The sequence below is a fragment of the Papilio machaon genome, chromosome 9 (assembly GCF_912999745.1).
Source record: "Papilio machaon chromosome 9, ilPapMach1.1, whole genome shotgun sequence".
NCBI lineage: Eukaryota > Metazoa > Arthropoda > Insecta > Lepidoptera > Papilionidae > Papilio > Papilio machaon.
Window position 1 is genome coordinate 5,258,081 of NC_059994.1, and position 22,184 is coordinate 5,280,264.

The 22,184-nt window shown below is 34.5% G+C and overlaps 1 protein-coding gene and 1 long non-coding RNA gene across 2 annotated transcripts in view; one reads left to right on the plus strand and one right to left on the minus strand.

The window, feature by feature from the left end:
- Window positions 1-7,306: 7,306 nt before the first annotated feature.
- Window positions 7,307-21,290, minus strand: LOC123721231. Its single transcript, XR_006756184.1, has 3 exons — window positions 21,034-21,290; window positions 17,318-17,320; window positions 7,307-7,317 (listed from the first exon to the last, which is right to left on the minus strand). It is a non-coding gene; the product is annotated as an uncharacterized LOC123721231 (long non-coding RNA).
- Window positions 14,875-22,184, plus strand: part of LOC106711860 (homeobox protein abdominal-B) — a 76,038-nt gene continuing 68,728 nt past the window's right edge. The window contains exon 1 of the mRNA XM_014504272.2: window positions 14,875-14,992. The gene's annotated coding sequence lies outside the window, so the exon portion shown is untranslated. The remainder of the gene's footprint in view (window positions 14,993-22,184) is intronic.

A 22,184-nucleotide genomic window follows, 5' to 3' on the forward strand; every position in this document is an offset into this window, starting at 1 on the left:
CGCAGCGGTCATATTGAAACTTTAATTATGTAAAACACGATTAGGCTGCATTGAATTGATTAAAATTGTAAAATTTAGAAACTGTTGTTCTATTTGGAAATGAAATATGATGATAACCGTATAAATTCTATATTTCACGTTAGACGAACAAGTATCACTTAAAATACAAAAAACAGATTAGAGAACAAACAATGCTGCCAGACATAAAATGACACCTTGTCGCAACTGCGAAGTGTATCAATAGAACCGCCGCCGCCGCCACATCGTTCAAAAGAACACGAGCAATAAACAAATATTTGTTAACAAATATCGGTCCTAAAGTCTTACACACACTAAATATTGGAACTCGAGTTCGTTAAGCCGCCTCGAAATGATGTAACGTAACGCGCAAACATAGATTGTGTACCAGACTTATTAACAGGTCTTCACTGCACGCTACATTTGGAAACGAAAAAGTATAACGACTTATAATTTTACCATTTGAAAATGAACCATAACCTAAGTGATTAAAGTTTAAAATGCAAATGCGAAAGAATTGTTCGAAATGCATTCAGATGATCCGGTCAGCGTTTATTGCACCCTGGGGTAATTCATCCCGAGTTAACGTTTGACTAATTTGTGAAGTATTTGTTAGAGTCTCATAAAATATGATGATCTATCAGCTGATGGACGAAACGAATCGAAAGTGAAAAAAAGCGTAAAAATCACTACTACGATTATAATGAAATTAAAGAGCATATTAGAAAATTACGAAGAGCGCTATTGTTAATTAGCAACAATTTGTTAATATTTAATTACATACTATATACACCTACAACAAAACAATTTTCAATTCCATGCAGTTTTAAACATAATATTAACTTTTGTAAAGAAAGTTACAGGATTCCAACAGAGAACCACAACACACTCGAGTTCGTACAGACACGTCGAAATGGTTTACGTTGCACTTACTTTCCCTAATGAATGAAAATATAACCACGGACACTTTACCACTGGTTATTTGAATGCATTTTGATTACACTTAAAATTTGTTTTATCTATAATTATTTTGACGTGCTATGCGATAGCCACCAAAATGTCAACTGACCATATTGCCAACAAGTTTACCTTGAACCCCGTTTTCACTTTTCGCGCTCAAATAAACAATTCATTGTTTTGGTCAGTGTTATGCAAATTAATACTATCAACAGTAGCTAAATTATGCAAGGGTTTCCGAAAAACTAAGAAAAAATGTTGAAAGTGAAAGCCAACTGGATGCATATTGTCTATTTGTCACGCTCCAAGCCTTTGTTAAGATAAATATTTATATTACGAAATGCAAAACAGTTTTTTCTTCACAACTACCGAATTGAATCCTTTTTTCTGTGGAATCCTTTCGGCGGCAGAGGCGTAATTGTTTATTGATCTTTGATAGTAAGCTTATGCCGGGATGTGTCGAATTGGGCGCTAAACAAAATATTAAACAAGCTTGTCGAGTCCGACCCTTCTTGATATGGTTACATGAGATTTTACTGAAGCTTACAACAAATATGCACACAAGCCTGTGGTCCAAAGTAAGGGTAAGTAGATGTGTTTAAAGTTTTGTTCGGTGCAAATACTAAGCTTTCGTCTTGCTAAATAAACAATGAACTGTGGTAAACCACGCAGCGGCTGTGTTTCCTGAACCATTCATAATTCTGTGAGAAAACATAAAATAAATATAATTTAGAATAGATACATGATACATATTGAGCCTACAAAGATGGAGGAAAACCGAAGAAATTATGGATAGATTGTGTGACAGAGCATATGCGCAAGAAGGGAGTGATTTCAGATATGCCGACTGATAATGAGATAGCAGTAGTCCGTACTGTTAAGACCCTCCGTAGGGACAAGGGCATAATACATAGGTAGGGAACAGCTAACATATAAGTATCTCAGTGACATGTATACCTATTCAAAATCCAGTAAATTCAGCTTCTAACCGGACTATAAAAGCACGTAAGTGATCTAATATTGAAGGTATTCAAAGTAGAAATGGTATTGAGTAAGATAAGCACGGCCACGGTAGCCGGTCCACGGTATAAAATTTACGACGGCGATGCGCGACGTAATAAAACCCGAAATAAATCCAATCGGGGACCAAAGGAAAACAATCCACTTCGGGAATTACACGAGATAGGGATTCGTTTGGAAGCTTACGAATTCCATTGTTCAAATGACTTCTATAAATTAAAGTGTACCAGTTTGTTTATTTTTAGAGTTAATGTTTGCTTGTTGAGTCACAATGTTATGAGAATGCACAAATACTTCAACGTTTAGGGGAGAGTGGGGGAATTGCGGACGCGGGGTAAATACGGACTAGCAAGTATCTACTCATTCCCTCCCCCCCGCGGCAGCCCGGTGCTGTCATCTGTTTCTTTCCGCCATTTTAGTGCCACGCAAAAACTTACGACAGCCGGCTACGCACAGTTTGAAAGGTAAGTAAAATTAAAAAAAAAAGTGTAAATTGATCTAATTTTTAGTGTTTTTTAATTCGAGGGACAAGTCTGTATACTAAGTGATGGTAAAAAGTGATATTTTCTATGAATAGCTTTGTCAATGGAGTTTGAATCGCCAATGTTTGTTTTTATGGAACGTTTTAAAAAACTACAAATTTCTCTCTTTGATTTAAAATACCCAGTTGGGTTAATTGCGGACAAGCCTTGCGGGGTAAATACGGACGTCCGCAATTACCCCTTATTCAATAAACTATTATGAAATTAATCAATAACTGCTCATTTTTAGATGCCTCGGAAATATATAAGAAAAAAAAGAACAATCATACACCATCGAATCATTACAAAAAGCTGTGCAAGAAATAAAAGACCAGAAGATAAATTTTCGTCAGGCGGAAGAAAAATATGGTATTCCTAGAGCTACTTGTATAAAGGTCCCAACTCTACAAATTCATCGTAGCAAACGGGCAGTAAACAAAATGCATTCCATTATTTTTACCAGTACACCGGAAAAAAAGAATCTAGAAGCTAAGGAACAAAAGAAATTAGACAAGAAAAGAAAAGCTCAAGAAAAAGAAAATAAAACTACATCTAATAAGCTAAAAAAGTCAAAACTTTCTACAAGAAAAGGATCAAAGGGTGTAAGAAATCTGAATAATTTTGAAAATGAAGGAAATGTTGATTACTTTTGCATTTATTGTCAGGAAAAGTACAGTGATCCACCCCCCGAAGACTGGATTATGTGTTCAAAGTGTAACAAGTGGGCCCATGAGACCTGCACTACAGGAAGTTCTTCTAAAGGCTTTACTTGTGATTTTTGTCTATGATGTGGACCTAGTCCGTAAATACCCCATGCTGTCCGTAATTAACTCAGGGTCAGTCCGAATTTACCCCGAGCGATACGGGTAATTACGGACAGACAAGGTTTTGTTTTTGCCAAAAATATTCTATTTGTTGATCGATCTCCTTTAATAAGTATAATTGTTTTTGTAGATGTATAACTAAAGATTAATAATTAATAAAGTCCGACTGATTATTACTGATAGTAAGAATGTAGTTCGTTATTTACCTTCAGCGTCCGCAATTCCCCCACCCTCCCCTACTACGTAGTTTAGTACGCTATTTTTATCCTTGACTTTCAATGAGTAAGAAATACGCACTAACTTGGGCTAGCCACTGCTAGTTTTTTGAAATCTCAAGCGGAAAATATATTTTTTTGATTAAGCTCAATGGAAGAAAATATTTAAATATAGTCATTTTTAAGTTTTTATGAATAACAATCGTGATGAATTTAATAATAACCATTGACCACTTTAAGTTTATTCTATGTAGCTTGTGAGCCTGTGATAATAATTTACGACCATAGTCGAATAGCTAATACAAACCTCTGAACTTCGAGGTGTCTAAATCATTATGGTATTGTAATTTAAGTGACAGCTAAAGTATACAGGCATGAATAGACGATCTTTAATGAATATTCTCACTAAGAACTTCATCTTAATCTGACAAAAGCTTTGGAAACGTTGAAACGAAATAGCTCTTATACTAGTAAGAGGAAGTACTCTTCGGTACTATTTAGTACTACTAGCTACTATTTGGAATAGAACACTTACTTCTGTGACGCCGCATATATTTTCCTTTCTCTTTTCCTGCCTTTTCATTTCTCTCTTTTTCCTCAAAATGTTGTTATTTGTTGTCACTTCACTTCCCGGTTAAACGAACTGCCACTTACATTTATTTATTGATCTGTTTTTTTCTGACCCAATGTTGCGTTAAGCTTTCTTTCTGTTTTGTACTTAGGTAATTAAAAATAAAATCATTTATAAGATTGACGAATATATTTAGAGTGGATATATTGAAATATTTCTTTTCGGGTAATTTCAATTCAGGTCGGTCGTAATTTATTGTAAGCCATGTCTCATGCACCTTAGCCCTTTCACTCCAATCAGTTCGGTTTCGTTTCGTGCAATAAATAACTCGATTATTCATATCGATGTGTTTGGTTCATTTATGGTCGAAGTCAAATTGTTTTATTGTAAGTCAGAATTAAAACTGCGATCAAGGCGAAATAAAAAAAATGTAATTGCGAATATTTCATCACACAATAAAAAAAATTATTGAAGAAAATATTAAGCACGTCTTTGAGGATTTTAAAGAAAAGTATAATCCTTCTTCAATAATAACCGGCAACGTATGGAACTAATAACCACCATGCAAGGAATTTGACGTTCATCTGTAAACTTAATTTCTGTGACAGATTCAAATAGAATCGTCTTATTAAAATTGCAGATATTTAATAAAGGGTCAATAATTTTTCGAATTGTGGAGAACAGTTAACAAGAATCAACTTGAAGCCAGTTAGGTGACTAGGAATAACTGTATACCGTACATAATGAAAAGTTACTAGTACCTACTTACGTTCTATGTACTGTTCTGAGGTCAAGTGTGAGATGTTCATGTTATTATTAGTTGGTGTCGACAAAAGGCTCCATAAAGCATAGAGAGGGCGATTTCAATAATTTAGTTCAAATAATTTTATATAGTTTAAGAGGAGAGTAGGTTTAAAAGATACATGTGTGGTAAGAATAGATTTTATTCGTAAGTATTATCTCCGTGTAAAGGTGTAAAAATGGTTCTCATTTACATATAAGAGATGGACATTGTAAGGCTCTATATTAATTTTAATTGATATACATAAAATGGTCAGCACATATAGCTAAATTCAACATTCAGTAGTATCAAGACAAGAAATTGGTTACTTATTTATTACCACTTGTTTTTTAATCGTTTTTTTTTTGTGCATAATATAGAAATATACAATTTTATTTATGAACTCTACGTATTGCATTTTATGCAGCAATGTCTAATTATGCGATTATTTAGCTGGTCGGCGTAGTTGCGTGTCGGATCACAGGGCACAATGGCGAGGTGCAAGAACATCACAAAGCGACGCCTCGTCAGCAATTAGCGTTGCACTTCGTAAACAGCGAACCTAACATGCGATGCACGGTGCACAAATTCTGTATAGAAACATTTTAAATTTAATGTTTTTGAAATTTGTGGTTTTGAAGGTAGTACTTTTGTAAATTTTTGAAGTATTATGATTTTGAAGGGTATCTGTCGTCCTTGCTGTATTTGTTTTTTTTTTTAATTTTACCTGAAATAATACACCACTTAATGTAGCTGGTGTAGGTATGTGAAATCTACACTTAACATTCGTTTAGGTAGCCATTAAACAACTCTGAGTAGCAGTTCATTTTACTTCAACAAAATTACAAATTAAATTTTGTGTCCATATCAAATTGTTTTTTTCTGACCATACTCAGTAAAGGCTGGAGCTAGTTCGCGAGTTACTTTGCGAGGCGAGACAAGTCAACAGTACGAGGAATGCGGCACGCGAGTCCATCTGCAGCGTCTACAAATATCCTGCATGCCTTGAAAGGTTCACAGATTCAATGCATAACATTCAACATGTATCTATGTGTAAAATAACTGCACTTTACAATTACCTGTAACTCGAATGTTTGCTAGTATATATACTGTGTTTTTTTTAAACAAAAGTGTTGTAATAGCACTGATTTATTTTACCAGAAGTGCTAGTAAATTAGGGTTATTCTTCATCTTCATTAGGTATTCTTCACCTTTAAGTTATTCACAATATCCCACTAAGTATATGAAATTCGTCTTCTTAAATTCTCACCTTTACTGTTTCATAATGCTTACATACATATAAGAAAAATACTTCAGATAGATGGGAGATTCAGTTTATTCCACTGGACACAATTCACACACAGTATAATATTCTTAGTCTGCACAATTTTCGGAGTCAAAGAGCCCCGATTCGACTAAACATCATCTTTTATACTTTTTTCTCCCACCTCCTCAATCCTACCCTCAACATAATTTATTCAGTGTTGCTATTATAATGTCTTAATATTACATTGAAAATATTAGAATTCTTTTAGATTATTTTGTTTATACAATTTTAAATATTGAATTGCTTATCAATAATTACTTAAACCTAACACTCGACCATCCTGACATCGTGTTCGCCCTCGAACACGAATCAAGTGATTAACCTAACACTCGGCCTGAATAAACACAGGATAGGTAGGTATTCACAACTCATCGGGTTTCGAAAATGAAAAATTGTAGTACAGAAAAAGAATATATATCACGTATCCTATTATGTGAATACCAACCTAAGACAAATCAAATTTAATTGGAAATAAGAAGTTTTTCAAAAATCTAAACATTTACGTCACAATTATTATGATATAACTAATACTTTACTAAACTAAACTTTTACATAATTGATCTCATTAATTTATTTATTTATAATAATGCGCAGTGTTTAACAATTTTATTCCAAATAATGCACATAGGTACAGTACTAGTGAAACTATAGATAGAGGTTATTAAATGGATATTATTACAATGATCTGCAAACCAATAAATTCTTGCAGATCTCAAGAGGAATAGTCATCGTTATTTTCAATTAACCAAACTAGTCAATTCTAATCACTTTATCTCAATCTCAATTCATATTCAATGTGTATTCAATTCGTAGTTAATGACGAACCAATCAATTCTCGTCCATGACCGTATGTCGTCTCTGCTTACTTTCATTCATTTTCATTTAAGATAGAGACACGAACCAATCACTTCTCGCGCTCTATCAATAAATTCTCGTCCATGACCGTATGTCATCTCTTCTTAGATAGAGACACGAACCAATCACTTCTCGCGCTCTATCAATCAAATCTCGTCCATGACCGTATGTCATCTCTTCTTAGATAGAGACACGAACCAATCACTTCTCGCGCTCTATCAATCAAATCTCGTCCATGACCGTATGTCATCTCTTCTTAGATAGAGACACGAACCAATCACTTCTCGTGCTCTATCTGAAACAATACAGAAACACTATTTGTAGTGAAATATATCAATATCCTAATAAATAAAGTTGGCTTATTTACAAAAGATTTAGTTTGTTATTACGTTTTAGGGTCGTCGTCGTTACTTTGTTCGCTATCACTATTAGTTTCTTTTTTGTGACTGAGTAGTCACTGTTTGGCTTGAGGAGGCATTTACAGTTTCACCGGGCTTGAGGTGGCCGGTCGCATATGGCGCTTAACCTAAACCTCGTTTAAGAGTAACTAGGCTCGAGAGCTCCCTCAGGAGCCTCGTCTCGGGCTGTTATTTCATTATTATTACCGGATTGGAAGGTCACCGAGCTCTTAGATTGCTTCGGTGGACGCTCCATGGAGTGACTGGGGTCAAGGGCCCCCGAGAGGGGACCTCGGCTTGGGCGGTCATTCAATACGCGTTTATCATTCCGATTCAAGGGTTGCTCGGTTGCTATTATCTGATTGCTATTACTAATAAAGCCAACATTACTACCACTTCGGGAAGCGATAGGAGAAAACCTGCCTGCTATGAGGGAGGATATCGCGAGTTCACTATTAGTATCACTTGTATTTAATTTACAAAACGGAAAAAAATTGTTGTCCTCAAAAACATAATTTTCCTTAATATATTGCAAGCCTTTCCGATCTAGACTACTATCCAAATTATCCCTAATTATTCTAAGTTCTGAATCTCCAAGTTGGAGGGTGTTTAATCAGCCGAACGTTGAAGCAGAATTTTTATTATTTTCTTTTTTTTTTTCTATTTTATTTTATTTAATATTCGGACAGTTAAAATTAGGTAATGAAATTCACTTCGTTGTTTTTTTTAAGCTAATCCACAAAGTCCTTTGTACTCTCAGTCATGCACTGAAGAAACGGTTAATAAAAATTGTGTTATTTTAAATGCTGACATGTTAAATATGTCAATATGATCGGAGATTGCATTATAACATCTGCACGCTCGTACTAAATAACTCCCTATTATTCTTAACTCGCGGTATGTATAATACGTTGTGTTCACGGGAACGAAGCCCACACTTGGGAACAATGATGCCTACTTCTTCGAGGAGTTCAGAGCAATCGACCACGCCGTTTACAATATTGCTGAGAAAAGCTCAGTCTGCCACGCGCCTTCTCTCTTCTAGCGGTAATAGATGAAATTTCTTACAACGAGAGTAATAGTTGTAAACAAATGTTCCAGCACGGTATTGTATGAACCGAAGAAACCGTCTTTGTACGTTTTCTATGCGGTTTTTGTAGGTGTTATAGCAAGGGTTCCAGACTTGGGAAGCGTACTCCAGGTGGCTACGTACGTATGCACAATATAATATTTTGAAGGTCTGTGTAATAGTTTGGAATTCAGATGACATTCTCAAAACGAAACCTAATGATTTTGAAGCTTTATTAATAATTAAATTATTCAAACTTTCGTGAGACATTATCATTAACTTATATAAACGGCTAAAACACTCACGTATATATATCCGGTGTCGTCAAACTTTATTAATAACAGTGTTTATATGAGTATCAAATCGTAGTTTTGCATCAAAAACGACCCCAAGGTCTGTTGTATTAGTTAAGGTGCGGAGTGTAGTATTCATCAGTTGATAATTGCCCACAATAGGATCTGGTTTTCGCGTGAAAGTATAGACGAAACATTTAGATACATTTAAGTCTAGGATGCCTTCGATACCTACCCTACTGGCATCAGTGTGCAGCTTAAGCTCTGCTGATGGATCGAATATCTCGACAATAAGTCTATAAAGCAGTTTCCTGATTATCGCCCCATTCCCATGGCACACCTTTTTATAATAATTTGACGAGTGAGAATGCTAACAAATTGAAAGTAAGATTCGCGCACTATACCTGCTTCTAACATCTTATCTACGATTGAACGGACCTACGAGCGCTCATGTTATGACAATCGATACGGTCGGTACACAACGGGACTTTGACTGCTTAGCTCTACTTTTATTTGAGCAACCTTAGTACAACCTAGATCCCTAAAGGATGACGCAAAACAATGCTTATACTTTCTGAGAAAACAAGGTAATTGATTCCTGGTATCATCAGGTACCTTTCGGCAAATGCTAACCTGACTTTCATTGAATTTACTACCGGTTAGCCCACTCATTTGTTCAAGTGTCTCAACGACAACAAAAGACCCTTTGGAATCAAGCAGAAATTAGCAAGGGGAATCACAAATATACTCACACGGCGATTTGTCGCATTACAAAATCCGCCGCAAACAGAAAATTGCTGATTGGGTTTTCCTATTACACTATTTCTCAGAAAAATCTGCCACTAACGGTAGAATCAACGCTGGCTCTGATCGAAAAGGACTCCTAAAGCGCGAACCTTTAAACAATTTCCACTTTCAACTTCAACATCAGAAAAGGACAATTTATCGCAGTTGTCGAAGAATTTCAATTCAGAAACATTTTTATAAATAACTATATGGGGAAGTTCCGTATAAGTCTGATCAATTAACAAAGGTCTCTCCAAAAAGTCGTCACACAAAACCTTACAAGTAATCCTGGCACTATAAGATAGCTTTAGAACAATGTAGAAAACTATTCCCCTGTGCCCCTTTTTATAATTATAGCAACCACTAGGCTGACTCGATCTAGCTATAAATTTAGGTGCTCTGTTTTGGTTATAAGTCTGATGTGTAGTGTCTAAAAGTTTACTATGAAAATGACCGCGGTCCGCCGAATGTTATTGCTCACTGAGAACTGCAAAAGTTGGTCAGGGTGATTGCAACGTAATGTCAAAGCATCTGATCTAAACGTCCTGTCTGATAAGCCGCGAACAACGCAGTCCACGGCACGCTTACCTACTATATCGCATTGATTCACGAGAGCGAGCTTTTCATAATAAATCTCAATAGGCTCATTGCATTTACTCTTTCTTTTCAGTATATCTTCCAAGGTCTGGCCATAATTTTGTTCATAGGAAAATGCATTTATCAATTTATCTTACCATTCGTTCTAACTGAAAAGAATGGAATTCAAGCTTTCGTACCACATTTTAGCCGGGTCTTGGAGTTTCTGCATGGCAAAGTGAGTAGTAGTTCGATAGTCCCAACCATATACGGATGCACATTCGTTGACCTTTTCAGCCATATTCCAATACGTTGATTTCTAGTTGAAGGGTCAAATTTAGGCAATATATTTTGGTGGTCTACCACATGAGACGACTGTGCATTTCGCGTATATGGTTGTGACGACAAATCCTCTTCCAGCAATTTTAAAACATTAACAAGATCGTTCTTAGAAAAAGATGGACTACATGACCTTATATTCTGTCCTGCCCGGCTCTGCCCGACGCTCAGCTTCCCGACGTTTGGAGGGCTCACGACGCTCGCTGACGCAACTCCATTCGACGCTCGGCTTCTCGATATCCGGAGAAGTCGCGGCACTCGCTGACACGTAGTTCTGCCCGACGGTCAGCTGGCTCTGCCTGATGTCCGGAGGGCTCGCGGCGCTCGCCGACAAGATGACGATGATTGACGACGGTCTTCCGTGTACGCCGCCTGTAGTCTCGTTTCGCTCGCGTCCTTGCGGCTCGTCCTTGGTCTAAAAACTCGCAGACAAGGAAGGTACATGTATATTAATTACATTTTCCAAAAAATATGTTACACTAGCTTTTACCCGCGACTCCGTCCGCGCGGAATAAAAATAGAAAACGGGTTAAAAATTATCCTACGTCCGTTTCCTGGTTCTAAGCTACCTGCCCACCAATTTTCAGTCAAATCGATTCAGCCGTTCTTGAGTTATAGTGTAACTAGCACGACTTTCTTTTATATATATAAGATTATCCACCAAATTAGCAGATTTTCGTATCCTTTTTATTAACCCTCATATAATGATAAACTTGATAATGTCAGAAACTTGTTAAGAGACACGCACAACATTAATACAAAAAGAGATAAAAGAAAGTAAAATCTTTAAAAATGCTTTTCAAGCCGCCTCAGTCGCGGTGCCCGCTGCCCCGGTCGCGGTGCTCGCCGTTTCGGTCACGTTGGTCATCGCTTCACCGTTGTTCAGACTCTTTCCATATCCTGGAACTCGATCATAAACAAATATTAGTTTAACAAATAATTACAATATGACCGTGTCTAATATTGAAAACTAAGTAACCAAATATTTAAGTAGTAATAAGTAGTAATTCTTAATGTAAGAAGTTTAATCATTAATCTATAAAGCAAATAAATCCTGTGATATATTATTAACGCTAACCCAGATGGTGCTTTTGTTATGTTTCAATGTATGTAGTTCCTATGTACTACCACAGTACTACATACCAACTTTAGATATACAATAGGATGTAATCGGTAATACTCTAAAGAAAAGACTTGAAGCTATAGTGTAACGATTCTACAGGTATGTCTGTCTTAAAAGCTATAGCTAAGCTATATTAGCAACCGCTTTAATAACAGCCGCTATAATGATCTTGACCCGGAGTTATGTTTATTGGTTGATATCTCGGAAACTATAAAAGATAGGCCGTTTTTAAGCAAATTTTCAACCCCCTTTATAAAACCCCTCCGATGTTATTTATCTATATATACATATATAATAAATATATATATATAATATACTTTTTTTTTTTTTATTGCAGTAGGTGTCTCGAAAACGCTTTTGAAATCCACTAATACGCACCAAAATCATTACCCTGTACGGGAATAGGCCTGCGTCCCAGCGGCGGGGACGTAAAACGGCTACAGATAAAGTTTGAATTTTTTCGTACCGTAACCGTAACTAATTAAACTATAAGAATGAGACACAACTCTAAACATCGCAACGGAGGTATAAAATATAAAATATAAGTCTGGATCTTAGTACCATAACAGTTAGTGGCTTGGATGGAAAACGCATGGTCTTATTAGGAATTTTTAGGTTTCCCCAGCACGGCCACGTGCCATGAGGCACTTCCAATTTTTACGCGCACTCTAGTAACTTGATCACTTAGTAAAGGAAAACATCGTAAGGAAAACTATCGAAGGTGTTTTGAAACTTGTAAACAGGTAGGCCAGTACCATGCTGAAGAAGACTGGTGCTCACCATTCACTTAATAAAGGAAACACTCTTGCAACAACGTGGCAGTCATAACGTGGAGAAAAATCACGTTTAAACAATTATTGATTGCACCAATTTTACTCTACACTTGGCTATTGCGATGTTAACACCAAGTTAAAACGAGAATTGTATTGTATAATATAGACAATTAAGAGAAACAGATTGTACTTACACTTTTGTGGACGTACGAGTATCCCACTTCTGAAGTATAAGAAAAATACTTCAGATAGATGGGAGATTCAGTTTATTCCACTGGACACAATTCACACACAGTATAATATTCTTAGTCTGCACAATTTTCGGAGTCAAAGAGCCCCGATTCGACTAAACATCATCTTTTATACTTTTTTCTCCCACCTCCTCAATCCTACCCTCAACATAATTTATTCAGTGTTGCTATTATAATGTCTTAATATTACATTGAAAATATTAGAATTCTTTTAGATTATTTTGTTTATACAATTTTAAATATTGAATTGCTTATCAATAATTACTTAAACCTAACATACATAACAATACAAGGTTAGCGTAAAGGCAAATTCGAATCTATTTGTTATTTTTTAAAAAATTTTGATATATCCAGCAGCTATTTCCTTATGTAATTTTGATTTTCGATTCTAATGCATACTCGCTAGTTTACTGCACTTTTTGCAGTCTGCAAGATGAAAGGTAAATGCAGACGCTACTAGGGGGCCATGAAGCGGTAATAATTCGCCATATTTTTACATCGTCAGCGTAAAGAATCTTATTATGACGAATTTTGAAAAAAAAAAATTACAAATGACGTTTGCAGATGTTTATGAGTTTGAATAACACACTAATCATAGCCAGACGTCTGGAGTCACTTATGCGACGGAAATCTTTAATTAACAGCAATCTGTTCTAAGGCGAATTCAAAATATTACTCAACTACTTACATATTACTTCCTGTCTATGAGTACATCAAAGAATAATTAATAACACAATATTTCTAGTCAAATATCCACTCTCAATACGTTATTTCACGTTTATGAATGAAAAGCTATGCTTGAACGCATTGTAAAGCGATATAAAAGCTTTCAAAACGATCGAGCAGCTTCAACAACATAGAATTAAACGTTATTATATGTTAACAATAATTACCGCATTAATGACTTCGTAAATTGACTCCACTAAAGCGATTTCATTATTTTTCAACAATGAAATTAATTGTTGGTACGGTGGCCTCATCATTAAGCCATTACAAAGCAAAAGCTCACCATTAAAACTGTATTAACAACACCTTAGATCATTTCCCGCTGTTTTGATAACAGTGGATTTAATAAATTCAAATCGCAATTATACGCAATAAACGGAGTCGGACACGGATTTCTTATTACTTAGTGTTATGTGTGTCTTTAATAACCAACTTTAAAATAAACCTTTAAGCTTCTTTTAAAATAGTATTTTGGTTAATTCTTAGTAGATTTTATTATATAAATATTTAACCAAAAGATTTACCAACGATGGATCACGGTAATAGATATGAATTGCCGATTCAAACCTACAATTTCATATTTCGCTGTATGAAGGCATTATTGATTGTAGGAAAATGTGCACACATAATGCTTGTACTTTTATAAATTTGATATAACGCAATCGCTTTTCCTTATTTTCTCTTAAAACGTAAATAAAAAAATCGTACTGTACCTCAAAAAGGGTGCTAAAAGCTAGTTTATGTGTGAGGTTTATAATATATGTATGAAAATCTTCTTTAAAACCCACTTTAAAGCTATCCAGGTTGCGTATCTAGGAAAACAAATTGTATGCTCTTTCCATTAGAGGTTGAAATCGCTAATCAAGTTGCATTTGTTGTCCATATTTTTATCACACACGAGTTCACAAAGAGCTGTAGCTATCTGCCCTAGATGTGAATGGTAATCAACGTGTGAGGGCAAATTATTAACCGCATAATTCTTTATCTGATGAAAAATTATGGACTCCTAATAAAAAACTCATACAATACCGGCATAAAAAAGTAATTACGTTAGAAAGTTGAAAAGAATACCATGGTTTTTACTACTTATTAAAAAAAATAGTACGATACCGCCAAAAATTACCCCATTTTAATTATGTATTTATTTGGAGTGACATTAACGAAGAGAAAAGAATCAAACAACTTGTCTGCGTCCAAACACACCTCAAAAACTCCTATTAAAAAGATTTAATTTGGTTCCTTACATAATATGTTATCCATAGAGTTTTATAGAAATTATCTATAAAACTAACTCGCGAAGTATACTTATACTGAAGGAATATTACTCAAGAAAAGACCCTCCTGGGTCTACATATGAGGGATGCTCCGATCGGCGCGCGCTTCTATACGTGACCGCTCCGTTCTCGCTTTGTACTCTATTCACAACGTCATCCGGCACCGACGCGAGCAGTCGCGTACCCTCGCGTACTCTCGCGAACCATAAAGAAGTGCAATTAATTTACAACACCTATAAAGTGATGACATTTGTTTATCTATAAAGTGCAGTGTTGTTGTGTACACGTGTTGCAGGTAAGTGTTAATTGTTGATATTTGGACTTGGTTCTTGATAGTAAACGTTCGTACAGATTTAAAGACTCCAAAGAATTTTCTTGATCTGATTGTTCGTCAGTTCTTTTTATTTATTTAAGACTTATTTAGGTACCTTCTAATTGTAGAGACAATGGAGATTTTTCCAATGGGAATAGGAATTTTTTGTAGGGCATTATAGTTATCTTAATCGTTCATCGTTACAGCATGTATTCTACCTTCAAATTTGAACTATTTTTTTTTACGTATTAGAAACATTTCAACGACATTTCTGATTTTTTTTTCATTTTTTAATATTTATTCTGTAGACATTCTTATCAATAATATATTGATCATAATCGAATTCGTTTTTGATGAAACATTAATTTATTGCGATATAGCTTTATTGCGATTTAGCTTAGTAGATTAAGAAACTTTGACATAAAAGTATTTTTAAATTCACTTGCTGGCAGTTTGATAACTCGTTTTATTGTCCAGTGGCGTCGGAAATCGAGTGATGAATTTATTAACTAAAGTAGATGATAAATAGCTAATAAATGAACGCTCTACCCGGAATCATGATCTTTCATCAGTTAATGGATCTTAGAGGTTTTAAGTGTTTAAATAGTGGATTTAATTTACACAATTTCACAATTTTAAAACCTTTGAAGTTTTACTTATCTAATAAGATTTTATGTAATTACAATTTACGTTTACCAAACTCTATAATTATTATTTTTAAGTCAAATTGCCAAGATTGCAACTTTATTTTATAATGAATCGCATATTTTTGCTGAAAATTATTCTCTTCTGGTAGTTTTTAGGTGGAAAATAAAGTATTAAGTAACCTACAATTATCTTTCATAGAACAAGACGGTAAAAACATTTGAGGTTGTATTTGTCTTTTTAATGCTACCGTATTTAAGTATCCGTGAAGACTTTTTTTCATATTTATATACGAATATATTTACCATTTAGATTTCTAGAATTAGATTGAACGTAGTTGTTAAGTTTTTGAGAAGTTAACTATTAATTTTATCTGTCGTAATAACTGTACGAATCCATAGTATTATGTTCTCCGTTTTTGTTTTTTCAAAGAGAAGGGGAGGAATGATATTTTCTTTTAAGTTTAGTGGCAGTGAAGATTTAGGGGTTTTTCATTAAAATACTACGGGCTTTTATTAAAGCACGACTGCTTCCTTGGGGAAATGTTTTAAGGATACCTGCCTTTTTGGACCTACAGTTATATCTTTGATTCCTCCTAAGTAATATCAATCTTCCTGAAAGAATTTCTTATAGATGTATTAATCTTCAGTATAAATGAACAGGTGTAGTTCGAGTTTTATCTGTATAATTTTGTACCCACCAGTTACGTGAACGGAAACAGACGACAATAAAATTGAAACAGAAATGCTTAAAGATACTATATTAAATATACCTGTTGTCTTAGTCTTGTGATAAAATATCACAGATAATTACCGTCAAATCCGGTCATTGATTTCTTTTATAAAACACTAACTTGGTTTTTTTATATAAACAGTTGAAATACGTCGGTAAAGCCTTGAATTTGAAATGATCTTTTGATGACTTTGTCAAATAATTTTTTATAAGCGATTTATAGTGTTACTGAGTGTTTTTACTGCGAAACAGCCACTCAGAAATATAACTCTAACTTTAATTTTTAACTTACTTAACTATGTTGTATATCTGAGCGATAAAACACTCATATTCTGTGTAAAGAAAATATTTACACATCGAAAACCTATTTCGTTTATACTGAAATAATTAACATAAACAGTGTGCTTTATAAAACATTCCTTGTTACGCAATTTTATATTATTTTACATGCTACCTACAATTCTGTACGTCTCGTGCGTATCGCGGATACATCACAAGTCATCTCGTAAACCATGCGTTGTTGCTATATTTAAACCGTGGTACCACATGCCCATCCGTTATTCAGTCACAATCATTTTACCGCGCAACAGTTTATTTTCGTATAGCAGTGAAATTTTAGAAATTTCGGTTAAATTATTTTTGTTGAAAATACTTTTTAAAGATATCGGTTCGTATAAAACATAACTCTAACTTACCAGCTGATGGTAGAAGTGTGATCAAAGCATATTTTGCATAGGTTAACATAGTTGCACATTTAGGTACTTTTACTCGTAGGTACTTTAGGTAGGTACTATTCTTATTTCTGAATAAGCCAGTCATAAATGGTCGATAATACTACCCGACACTTTATTCGAAACTTAAAGATGAACTTTTATTTGAACTAGATACCTAATTAAAATAAATTAAGACATTACCAGTGCTGTAGGTAACTACCTCGTACAATATACATATATCAAAACTCTTCCGTCCATTACCAATAAAACAGTCGAAATAAAAAATAGAATTAAAATCAAATCGTACACTAACTCGGCCAATTCATCAGCCGTACAAATATCATAAAACTATAACAATAATAACAAATCGTAAAAGCTCGCGTGTCGGAGCTTAAAAATTGACCTCCGTGCCTCGGCCGCGCGTCCGGACCGCTTCAAATTGTTTTATGGCGCATTGCACAAGACTATCGCTCCTAATCCACTACTTGGGTGTCTAGTTTTACGTCCAGCGCTAAATAAAGTGTAATAAACCGTGTCTTTGAATCAACGTGCTTCAGATATAATTTTAAGTATTTTGAACCTTAATGCTTTAGAGCTTTGCAAAGAAATGATTGCACGTGGGTGAATCTAAAGCATTACGACTTTACGGCCAGTGTCATTTTATAAAGTGTAATTATACTTTAAAATACATAAATGTTTTGAATGAAATAGTATTGCGTGCACAATTTTAATTTACAATTTAACTTATTCCGGTCATTTAGAAATAAAAATAAAATCATTTAGAAATAAAATCTTGGTACATATAATACATTACGACGTAGTGTATTAAGTTCGAATAAAAAAAAATAAGGAGCCGGCTAGTTATTACTTACTTTCTGGCCTTATCATTGCTTTTTTGCCGAAAAAACTTAAAAGTATTTGATTTTACTTGTTATGGTGGCTCACAAATATGATTGTTAAATTAGCTCAAGTGCCCCTTCCTCTTCTTTTACGCCCCACAACAACTAAAATTGTGTTCTGCGATTTGTACGATATTCAGAACTTCCAAGATATTTTAATGACAATACCCTATATCATAGATATTTGTTATAAATCAACTCAAGTATTTATAATTATTTTCAAATGTTTATAAAGTGAATTCCTTTAATGTTAACACAGTAAACATATTTAGAAAGTAAAGTATGTATGCCACTATACTATTAGGCTATAAGAAAAACAATGTATAGGTACATAATACATGAATACTTCAGCCCATGACACAGCCCGATCGATGTTTTATTTAATAGAAACGGCTCGTAAAGCTCACGTAGGTAATTACAATCGTGTAGTGAGTGTAAATTTGTGGTGGCACCATGTTATATACGAAAAGAATCGACATTTAAACAAGTGAAACGGTGGTTTCTAATTAATATCCAATCAGCGGACGGCAGTAAAGTTAACTAAGCGGGAAATTAACTGAGCGAGGGCTCGACCTCGCCGCGTACCTGCCGAGAGAGCTTTACACTCGTCTCTAACTTGCCTTTACTTAAATATACACATTAATTTGTTTGAAAAATATTTTTAAGAATTATCTTGAAAAAAACTCTAAAAAAATATTATTATCATATCTTTATTTGCGACATTGTTCAAAATTTAGATGCCTTACAAGCGCTTGAAATAAGGAAAATCATTCCTTAATGATAACGTTAGATAATAATTATCTTTTATAACCTTGTTCAAACGATACCTATATGACTGAGCATAGCTTTGAAGCTAGCATGAAGCTTTTTACCTTACATTTTGCACAAGGAATAAATAACTAAAGATAACGATTTAGGAGTAGTAGGAATTCATTATTATTTTTTCTAGAATTATTTTATAAATATGAAGCTACCGGCTACCAATTATCTTATGATAATTGGTAGTTCTTAAAAAGTATTTATTTAATTGTAAATACTTAATTTATATACCTATGTACAAATATACGTAAAGTTATTAAATATACCAACAAATCGGCAACCGTTAAAAAAATAAACGATCTAATAATGCACTGAAATAATTTAATTTAGGTAACAAAATTTAATGACGATTTAGGAATGTATTTGAATTTACTATCAATTACGTGTTGCCCTTTAATACTATGTTTAAAGTGTATTAACAAGTAGGTAGGTACTTGAACGCTAATACATGCTTAGTAAATAAGTACTAAAACAGAGCTGCAATATCAGCTTAATACAGCAAAATAATCACATGAACTTATAGTTAAGATATAACTAAGTTGAATGTTTTCTCATCAAGCCTCTTTTAGTTTAATTATACCTACCTACAAATGGAAAATAATATTAATGACTTGCAACGCATCTGTAGTTCCTCTGATATTCCAAAGATGATCACATTCCTTCCTTTGCTTCCTTCTACTATAAAAAATGTTATTGTGTATTCAGAATCTTTTTGGGTAATGTGCAAATTAACAAAATCAATGTCAAAAATAAAAAATCCCCCCACTTTGTAAGCTAGTATAAAAAAATGAATGTATTCGTGAGTCAGTAAATTTGTAGCATCTCGTAAACTGTTACAAAAAATCAGTAGACATCATTTGGGTCAGGAATTTTTATGGGCATATAAAAAATTCCTGATCATGTGGAATCGTAGCAAAATGTTGTCGAATTATCATTTTTATTAATTTCCAATACAAAGTTTTTTGCAAAAGCTATTATAAAAGATAATAATTTTGAATAATCATACGAATTTTACTAAAATAAAAAAAAACTAAGTAGTTTACTAAGAAGAAAATAAGTACAATGCAGTGTGACTGTTTTTGCTAGCTACTAAAAATATTAATGCAAGAACAATGGTATTGGCACTTAACATATAATATTTATTAATATCAAATTAAACTGTTCTACAAGATTGAGAACACGAACAAAAAAATCAAGAAACCTATTTCGTATCATTGGCGGCCATTATTCTAACTTGACTAAGTTCGCCATCCCTAAACAAGATTGGAGGAAGATCAAAGATGGCAGCGGGGGAGGCGGTTTCGGTTGGGCGGGGCACGACCGGCCCTTTGCAAATGGCGTCGAAGCCCGCCAATGACAGACAACGCGGTTGCCTCACTGTCTCTTCACAGGCCACTCATATTCGATGTCCTAAGTTCCCGCCATTATCATTATTCAATCGTATTTGTTATTCAATTGTCTACTGGAATTATTTTGATACATAGTTGAATACTGTTGTCTAATTTCCGTCTGCTAAATAAAGTTGTAAAATAACAAAATTTCTTAGGTATTTAAAATTTTCTTTTTGAAAATAAAATGTGGGGAGGTGCTAAAATATATTCAAGTCCTTATTTTATTAATTATTTTAAAATTTTGCGAACTTACAATCTATTGCTCAAACATTCAGACACAATTTCCATCAACACAAAATCTGACAGGGAAGCATTCAAATATTTTAAATCTTAACTAAACGAAATAAAGTGCATAATAGCATGTACATTTTGTTGGCAAGGATTTTAAAATTTAACTTAATAATTAGGCTGGTTTTACAGTCACGCCGCTAGACGCGCCGTTGGACAGCGCGCTGTTGGACAGCGCGCGTTTGAACAGCGGTGCACCAAAAACGACATTAGTACGGCGCGTTTCGCTGCTGTGATACAGTCGTGTACAAACAGATACAAAATGAACGGCAATGCGGTTAGAGTACTGGCTATTTACTTTTTATGGAAAAAAAGGCAACAAAAACGTCGAAGAACAGTAGGTGTTGATCCTTATAACGCTACAAGGTTACTGAGAGGCGAACACGTAACATCTTTCTCTGATTTACGAGAAAATAGTTATAAATTTTATAAATATTTTCGCCTATCAACCAGCAGTTTCGACGAATTACTGTGCAAGTTAGAGTTTTCTTTACGAAGATCCAGCATACGTCGCATCCCAATAGCTCCAGTGGAACTCGACCCGTATCGATGTGATTCATTTTGTACACAACAGTACCTAACGGCACGTCTCAACGGCGTGAGACTAAAACGCACAATGGCCGTAGAAGCGCACGAGCGGCGCGCGCTTCGACCGCGCCGCGCGAATAGGACGCGTTCAACGAACGGCGCTGCTCAAGCGCGCGAATTTGAAACGCTACTAATACCCCAATACATATCCGAGCGCGCGCGCTCCGACGGCGCTGCCGAAACGCGTGACTGTAAAACCAGCCTTAATTTTTACCCGTTTTGTTACATCTCTTAAAATCATGAATGTATATTAACCTTATCATAACATAAGAAATCAGTAACTTTTTAATCGAATTATTATATTCAAAACGACATCTAGCTACAAAATACACAGATTAATTATTTAGAAAGTTCCGTGAGCTTTTACGAGACATGAGCTTTTGTAAGTGTAATTAATTAAAAATAGATGGCGCTGATCTTCATGTGCACAAGACGAAATTGGGAGATAACAAAAACTTTGAGGGAGGAAATTTTGATTTAACATTTACCTTGTTGATTTCGGAAACGGCTAACAGAGGGCGTCTCACGCTAGCCAAATGTTTATTTAGGAGTGAACTAGATGGCGTTATAAAGCAAAATCTTTGAAAAATATACAAATCAATGTATTATTTGTCGACTTGTATATTGCGCTCGTCCTGTAAACTAAATTTCTAGATAGATTGTGGTAGAGTATTCTGAGAGTTAAAAAAGGTTTTGATGAACATAAAAATATTTTTTAGTTTTAATGATTTTTTTGCTTAAACTGAGTGCATATTTATGGCTTTACATTAATTTTGATAATAAATATTCGATATAAATGAAATTTTTGAACTTCAGGTACGAGGCATTGCCTGTCGGGCCGACCTTTTTGCTCTTTTTAACTATAGCCGAATGTTTTTTTTCCCGCTTCGATGACGTGTCTCGAATTACATGTGTTTCTGATTATGGGACAAAATAACATTAAAAATATGAACAGTAAACATAGAATAGATCTGTAACCGTGGATTTCTGAGACACAAATCTCCGTCTAAAACATATTTATACTTCTGTTTTGTCATTATAATTTATAAAGAGATTTGGTTTCAGACTCTCAAAGCTAGCCCTTACCATCTTAAGACCT